This window comes from Hevea brasiliensis, chromosome 11 (genome assembly GCF_030052815.1).
Source record: "Hevea brasiliensis isolate MT/VB/25A 57/8 chromosome 11, ASM3005281v1, whole genome shotgun sequence".
Lineage (NCBI taxonomy): Eukaryota > Viridiplantae > Streptophyta > Magnoliopsida > Malpighiales > Euphorbiaceae > Hevea > Hevea brasiliensis.
The window spans coordinates 8,919,011-8,927,567 of record NC_079503.1 but is presented as its reverse complement, the minus strand read 5'-3'; the positions used below and the strand labels follow the sequence as shown (position 1 = coordinate 8,927,567).

The 8,557-nt window shown below is 37.3% G+C and overlaps 1 non-coding gene across 1 annotated transcript; it reads right to left on the bottom strand.

The window, feature by feature from the left end:
• Positions 1 to 7,767: 7,767 nt before the first annotated feature.
• LOC131170973 (small nucleolar RNA R71) lies at positions 7,768 to 7,875 on the bottom strand. The gene has a single exon (XR_009141733.1). It is a non-coding gene; the product is annotated as a small nucleolar RNA R71 (small nucleolar RNA).
• Positions 7,876 to 8,557: the final 682 nt, after the last annotated feature.

Below are 8,557 nucleotides of genomic sequence, written 5' to 3'. Positions count from 1 at the left end.
TTGAATTGCCTTTCCATGAGTTTGACGTGATTTTGGGAATGGACTGATTGTCACATCATTAGGCAATGGTTGATTGTAAGTTGAAGAGAATCTCATTGAAAACTCCTGAGGGTAATGAGATTACAGTTGTGGGGGAAGGGACAGAGTTCTTGTCCAATATCATCTCAGCCACAATTGCAAGAAAACTGATGAGAAAAGGCTGTGAAGCTTACCTAGCACATATGGTGGATACTAAGCAGGCTAAGCCAGATCTATGTGACATACCCACAGTAAGAGACTTCCCAAAGGTGTTCCCTGAAGAATTGCCTGGCTTGCCACCAGAAAGGGAAGTTGAATTTGCTATTGAGATACTGCCGGGTATAGCACCAATCTCTATTGCTCCTTATAGGATGGCACCCACAGAATTGAATGAATTGAAAATTCAGTTACAGGAGTTGCTGGATAAGGGGTTCATACGGCTCAGTGTATCACTATGGGGAGCTCCAGTGCTGTTTGTGAAGAAGTAGGATGGGACTTTGAGGTTATGTATTGATTACTGGCAGTTGAATAAAGTGACTGTGAAGAACAAATATCCATTGCCTAGAATTGATGATCTGTTTGATCAGTTGAAGGGAGCAGGAGTATTTTCCAAAATTGATCTCAGATCAGGGTATCATTAGTTGAGGGTGAAGGATGCAGATGTGCTAAAGACTGCATTCAGGACCCAGTATGGGCATTATGAGTTCCTAGTGATGCCCTTTGGCCTAACAAATGCAATAGTGGCATTCATGGATCTTATGAACCGTATTTTCCATCCATACCTAGATCGGTTTGTAGTAGTCTTTATTGATGATATTTTGGTGTATTCCAAGACCAGTGAAGAACATGATGAGCATTTGAGGATTGTTCTGCAAACCCTGAGAGAAAAGAAGCTGTATGCTAAGTTGTCCAAGTGTGACTTTTGATTGAATGAGATTGCATTCCTTGGAAACATAGTGTCAGCTGATAGGATTAGAGTGGATCCCAAGAAAATAGAAGCAGTGATGGAATGAAAGCCTCCCAGAAATACAACTGAGGTTAGAAGCTTCTTGGGGCTAGCTGGGTATTACAGAAGATTTGTAAAAGGATTTTCCTTAATAGCTGCTCCAATTACCAAGTTATTACACAAGAATGTCATATTCGACTGGAATGACAAGTGTCAGACCAGTTTTGAGAAGTTGAAGGCTATGTTGACAGAGGCACCAGTGTTAACACAGCCAGTGTCGGGAAAGGACTTTGTGGTCTACAGTGATGCCTCTCATAATGGGTTAGGGTGTGTATTGATGCAAGAGGGGAAGGTGGTCGCTTATGCTTCCAGGCAGCTAAGGCTACATGAACAGAATTAGCCTACCCATGATCTAGAACTTGCAGCAATTATCTTCGCACTGAAGATATGGAGGCATTACTTGTATGGTGAAAAGTGTTACATTTACACAGATCACAAAAGCCTAAAATACTTGCCAACCCAGAAGGAGCTCAACCTTAGACAGAGGCGATGGATTGAGTTCCTGAAGGACTATGATTGTGTGATTGACTACCATCCTAGGAAGGCAAATGTAGTTGCTAATGCTTTGAGTAAAAAATCCATCACAGCTTTGAGATCATTGAATGCTCGTCTATCCTTGGCTCAAGATGGAGCTATTTTGGCTGAGTTGCAAGTGAGGCCAAACCTACTACAGCAGATTTTAGATGGGCAAAAGGTAGATGAAAAGTTAATGACTATTATGAGCAAAATCTCAAAAGGGAAAGCAACTGACTATGAGATGAAAGTAGATGGGTGTCTGTACTACAAAGGACGAGTATGTGTACTAGATGATAGAGAATTGAAGGCCAGTATCTTGAAAGAGGCACACACCAGTATTTATGCTATGCACCCAGGAAGTATAAAAATGTATCATGATTTGAAACTTCATTATTGGTGACCTGGTATGAAGAAGGACATAGCTGACTATGTGACTAAATGCTTGACATGTCAGCAAGTCAAGGCAGAACATCAGGTTCCATCGGGTTTGCTACAGCCTATACGCATACCTGAATGGAAATGGGATTGGGTCACCATGGATTTTGTAAGTGGTCTACCTCTCACCCAGAAGAAGCACGATGCAGTATGGGTGATAGTAGATAGATTGACATCGGCACACTTTTGCCGATTAGGGTGACTACTCCGGAGAATTTAGCGATTGTATATCAGTGAGATAGTTAGACTGCATGGAATTCCACTTTCCATCATATCTGATCGAGACCCAAGGTTTACATCGAGATTCTGGAAGAAGTTGCAAGAATCCTTGGGTACACAACTCCACTTCAGCACAGCTTTCCATCATCAGACGGATGGGCAATCAGAAAGAGTAATCCAGGTAAACAATTAAAACCAATTGAACTAATACAAATATTGAACTGAAATGACAATAATAACATGAAATATATGTCATGTCCTTGAGGATATGCTGAGAAATTGCGTCATTGAATTTGAGGGAAGTTGGGATAGATACCTCTCACTGGCAGAATTTGCGTACAACAATAGCTACCAAGCTAGTATCCAAATGGCCCCGTATGAAGCACTATATGGGAGAAAATGTAGAACTGCAGTGTGCTGGACTGAATTAGGCGAAGATAAACTGGTAGGGCCAGACCTGGCGAAACAGACTGAGGAGAAGATAAAGATAATCAAAGCCAATATAAAGGTTGCCTCAGACAGACAAAAATCCTATGCTGATCTGAAGAGAAAAGAAATAGAATACACAGTTGGCGATAAAGTGTTCCTCAAGGTGTCACCGTGGAAGAAGGTACTGAGGTTTGGAAGAAAAGGTGAGTTAAGCCCTAGGTTCATTGGCCCATATGAAGTCATTGAACGTGTAGGTCCAGTGGCCTATAGGCTAGCTTTACCACCAGAGCTGGACAAGATCCACAATGTGTTCCACCTATCTATGCTAAGAAGATATTGCTCAGATCCTTCACATGTCATCTCTATGGAAGAAATTGAAGTACAACTGGATTTGATATATGAAGAAGAACCCATACGGATCCTGGTTCGAGAAGTGAAAGAGTTGAGGAATAAGTAGATTCCACTGGTGAAAGTGCTTTGGAGGCACCACAACACCGAGGTGGCAACTTGGGAAAGTGAAGAGATGATGAGGCAATAGTTCCCTCAACTGTTTGCATCAGGTAAATTTCGAGGAAAAAATTTAAATTAGAGGGGAAGAGTTGTAACACCCTCCCTGTAGCAACTCTGTACATTCTATTGTTCCGGTGACCAGTGTCGGTCTGGACAGCTAGAATGTCCAGAAAAATATTTAAACTAAATTGAGGAACCATAATTAACTCAAATATTAATAAGAAAAATTTAGGAAAAATTTTAGAAATAAAATACAACCAAGTTAAATGAGCCAGTGCCCTAGCGATAGGTAACCTAGTGGGAAGTTGCGGTTCTCGCAACTAGGAGCCCTAGACCCGAGGGAAAATTTATAAAATAATTTTTAGGATTCCAGAGAAGGGTCATTGAGGTTCCTATGGCATTAGAATGCCAAGAAAATGCTTAGAAAAAATTTTCAATCGGTATAGACAATTTTGGTCTGTTAAGCTAAACGGAGGGCATTTTGATCATTTCGCCTTCAGAGGAGATTTTTAGCCGACTTGTCCAGTTAAGTAAATAATTATTATAATATAAAATGTGAATAAATATTTCTAAAAATTGAATTGAAAATGAGTAAAAAAGAAAAAGAAAAGAAAAGAAAAGAAAATGGAATAAATGAGAATTTTGACATCATTATGATGTCATTAAAACCCCAATGACCAATCACATTATAACACATGTCCTTAACCCATTTAAAATGAATAAAATGGGCAGAAAATGAAAGAGAAAAAAAAATTGATTTCTTCTTCTTCCCATTTCCAGCCGTGACCCATTTCTTCCTCCATTAAAATTCCTTTCATTTTCTCTCTTCCAAACCTTGAATTCTCACCACTAAACCCTAAGTTCTCTTCATTAAAAATTGTCTTTACCTCTTGGGAAGGCGTTTGGTTGCCAAGAAAGCTAAAGAAAGTGAAGGAATTTTGAGTGAAAAAATTCTGCTCACAAGGTTAGTGACCAATCTCTCTTCCTTTCTTTCAATATATGTTTAAGGATTTGATTGAGCTTAGAAATGGCAAGGAATTAGAAAGAAAACTATAAGTATGCACTCTTCAAAATTTTGGCAGCCTTAGAGTATGTTAGGATTTCATTGATTAGGTTAATTTATAGTGGTCCATGGCTGCCATTGAACATGAGTTAGATGTCTTAATTCATTGATTGCATGTATAAGAAGAATTGAAGTTGATGGAGTTAGGGTTTGGGCAAAACCTAGGGCTTGGGCAAAACCTAGGGTTTTGCTCATGTGTTGGTGAATGAAAGTTTAAATGGTCAACTAGTGACCATTTGGCTATGTGTGATGAGGAAATAAAGTGAGTTGAGGCTTGGCAATTGAGTGTGGGTGAGCTGCCTTGGCTGACTTGTAGGACTGAGCATGAGTCCAGCAGGTTTGGGCAGCAATAACTGGAGTTGTAGAGGTTCAATTGGTGCAAGGCCAATTGGACATGAAACTAGACACATAATGGCACAATTTTGATGAAGAAACCTTGCCCAGAAAACCAAATCAAGTTGACCTAAAAATTGCCCAATCCGGGTGACCTGCATTCTGCCTGGGCAAAATGACCAAATGAACAGTGTTTATTCATTTGGTTATAACTCAGTGTAAAAAGGTCCAATTGACCTGAAATTTTACCAGTAGAAAGCTGAGACATAGACCTACAACTTTCATGAAGAACATAAATCCAAATTCTGATCATAACCTAGTCAAATTGGCAACCAAACTTAGGTTACCAAATCTGGTAGAACCAGTTTTGCCCAGAATTTTGGATTTTGTCTAATCCGGCCAGTTATGGTTTTTAGGCCATAACTTGAGCTACAAAACTCCAAATGGAGTGATTCAAAAAAGGAAATGTAACTAGACAAAATAAGGAACAACTTTCATGAAGACAATTGTGCCAAATTCCTACTGTACAAATGACCAATGAAACAATAAATATAAGGCTTGAAATCTAAAAATTTTGAATAACTAACACTAAGCTTAGAAATGGTATTGGCAACCAATACCAACAATTTTAGAATGCAAAATGTGGTATGTTGGCAGTATTAGAACCAATGTACCTATTGTCTATGCAAAAGTCAACATTTTAGTTGACCAATGAAATAAATAGTAACACCTAAACTTAAATTTCAAGAATTGTAAAGTTTAAAAGTGTAACATGCCCTAGTACACCTAGCAAGATTGGTTTGAATAGGTTGGCATGCCAATAGGGTTCAGTTAGCAGTACTGCACATGGCATTATGCCATTATGTGATTTTATGGCTTTGAGCCATTCTGACATTATGTTGATACTTAGCTTTGTGCCTAATGTTATTTGATACATGCATTTTGCATAGTCATTTAGGTTTAATTTCATGGCCATTTTATTTAATTGTTAGTCACTTTTAGCCAATTTTATTAGTTATTTAGATAGTTTTTCATTATTATCAATTTTTGGATTAATTTGTAATTTTACTTTGTTTTGTAGGAAAAATGGTATTTTTGAGGGACTAAAAAAGAAATTTTGCCAATGAGGAGTGATTTCTGCAACCAAAGATGTCAAAAATAAGTTTCAAAGTTGAAGTGTGCATTGGCCAAATTGAGCATAACTTGCCGCATAAGTTGTGTAGTTCTGCACAGGGAGAAGAAGCAATTTTCCAAACCTGCCAAAATCTGCATAATTTACCGCATAACTTATGCAGATTCATGCCTTGCTTATGCAACTTCACAGAAAACTGCATAACTTATGAAGTCTCACACCCTGCTTATGCAGCTTCACACAGAGGGCCCAGAAACCTGTCGAAAACTACATAAGAGTCTTCATAATGAGCTGGCAGAAGATTCCCACATGAAAACACACCTCAAACACACCATTTTAGGGCTACTTGTCAGAAAAAGATATAAATAGGCCCTTATCTCATTTTAGAAAAGGCAAGAAAGGGAGAGAAAAAGGGACAGAAAAACAGAGGGGCAGTTGACTTCCATTCTTGGGGAGCAGAATCTAGCTTCTTCTTCTCTTCTTCACCATTTTCTACATTTCTCCTATCGGGTTTCTTTAGTTTTAGTTTATTTTCATGATTTATTTCCTCTTTTACTTAGAATTTCTTGTGTTAAACATGGATTGTGAGTAGTTTTCTTTGATTCTAATGTAAGGGATGTAATATTTTAGTTATTTTTGTGGATTTGAACTGGGTTAGTCCCAATTTAATGAAATTTATGAGATTTAATCCATTTCTTGTGTGCTTATTCACATGCTTAATGAAGGGCCCCATTAAGTTATGTTCTTAATCCTTGATTGAAGCACCGAAAGGAGAAAATCAAGTGATAGTTAATCAAGAAATTGGACTTAATTAACTTAGATCTAGAAATAGACTAAGGGTTAAGAGGGTTTTAATAGATTGATTAAAGAACCTAATGGGTCTTAGTTAATTTTAACTCCACGAAAGTAGGATTAAGTTAATTAAGGCACTCTTTGTCTCACTCGAAAGAGTTTTCAAAGGATTTTAGAATTAATCTCCTTTAAACCCATAAATTTCATGGATTGGGCTAGCTAGGGAAAATTCCAAAATGACTTAAATATGAACCCTTAACTCCAGAATCATCTTTTATCAATTATTGCTTGGAATTTTACTTTTGAGTGTTTAGTTTAATCTCATTTTATTAATTTTCATTATTAATATTATCAATTTCTTTATTTTGCTAATTATTAAATTAGTCATTATTTGAATTTAGTTTTGCATTTTCATACCTTGTGCTTCAAATTCCTAAATTTTTTTTATTAATTTGATTAAAATACAATTTTAACATATTTTATTTTACATCAAAAATTCAATTGAAAACATAACTCTCCGTGGGAACGATATCTTTTTCTATACTACTTGAACGACCCGTGCACTTGCTGTTGGGACACATCAAGTTTTTGGCACCGTTACCGGGGAGTTATTTGTTTAAGATTGAATTCTTGATTATTTTAGTTGTTTACAGTTTTATCTTTGTTATCTTTTCATTTTGTGTTTGTTTGTTTTTTTAGGTACTCTTAATCTTTTATGAGAAGAGCTAGAAGCACAAGTGACACATCCTTATTGTTTCATCCTGAAATTGAGAAATTTTGTAGAGCCAACAAGATAGAAACCAGAGAAAGGAAAGAAGCCTTGAGAGCAACTAAAATTGAAACAGACATGGCTGATGAAAGAATTAGAATTGGTGGTGGTAATGCTAGAAATAATCGAAACAATGAAAATGCAGCCCAAGGTGAAGAGGTTGTAAATGCTAATATGCCCAGGGGATGTTTGATGGATCATGCTTTTCCTCGTTTTGATGACTTGAGAGAGAGTATAGCAAGACCAAGAATTGATGCAAATAGCTACAAGATAGATTTTGGGGTTCTTCAAATGATTCAAAATTCCCAATTCGGGGGACATCCTTCTGAAAATCCACACACACATCTAAAGAAGTTTGCTATGATTTGTGATATGCAAAAACAACCTGGAGTATCTGATGATGCAGTAAGATTGAAGCTATTCCCATTCTCTTTAAAAGATAGAGCATTGGACTGGTTTGATTCTTTACCTCATAACTCTATTACAAATTGGGAGCAACTCACTGATGCATTTCTTGCCCAATACTTTCCACCTGGAAAATCTCAAGAGTTGAGGAATCAAATGATTGCTTTTACACCAAGAGAAGATGAGACTCTTTATGAGTCATGGATGAGATGGAAGGAGTTGGAGAGACAATGTCCATATCATGCCATTCCTAAATGGATGATAAACCAGAATTTTTATACAAATGTCACTCCTGCTATCAGAGGAATCATTGATGCTCAAACTGGAGGGGAATTCATCATTAAGCATGAAGATGAAGCTTATGAGTTGTTAGAGAAAATAGCAAAGAACAGTCATCTATGGAGTAGTCCAAGAGGGTCAACTCTAACTCAAAAAAGGCAAGTTGCTAGAATGTATGAGCTTGATCCATTCAACATGATCAATGCCAAATTTGATGCACTAACTAATGTCCTTGCTAAGAAAATGGAGGATTTAAGTATGCTAGTCAGTTCATCATTATGCTCTGGAAGTTCTCAACAAGTTGCTTATACAGAAGGAATAATGAGCTGTGGAGTAGATTATCCTTCATATGCTTGGAGGAATCATCCCAATTTTTCATGGAGGAATCAGCAAAATCAAGCTTCAACTCATAACTTTCCACCACAACAACAAGGGCGTCAATACCAACAACCTAGGCAACCACCACCTAGTTTTTAGCAAAAGAATGCAATTCCTGCACCTCTACCAAAACAGCAAGAATAAAGTTCTACCACAAAAGCTTTATTACAATAAATTCTTGCTAACCAAACTAAGCATGATGAAGAGATAAAAGAGATGAAAGCAAGGCTGGAACAAATGCAAACACACAATAGGATGCTGGAAAATCAAATT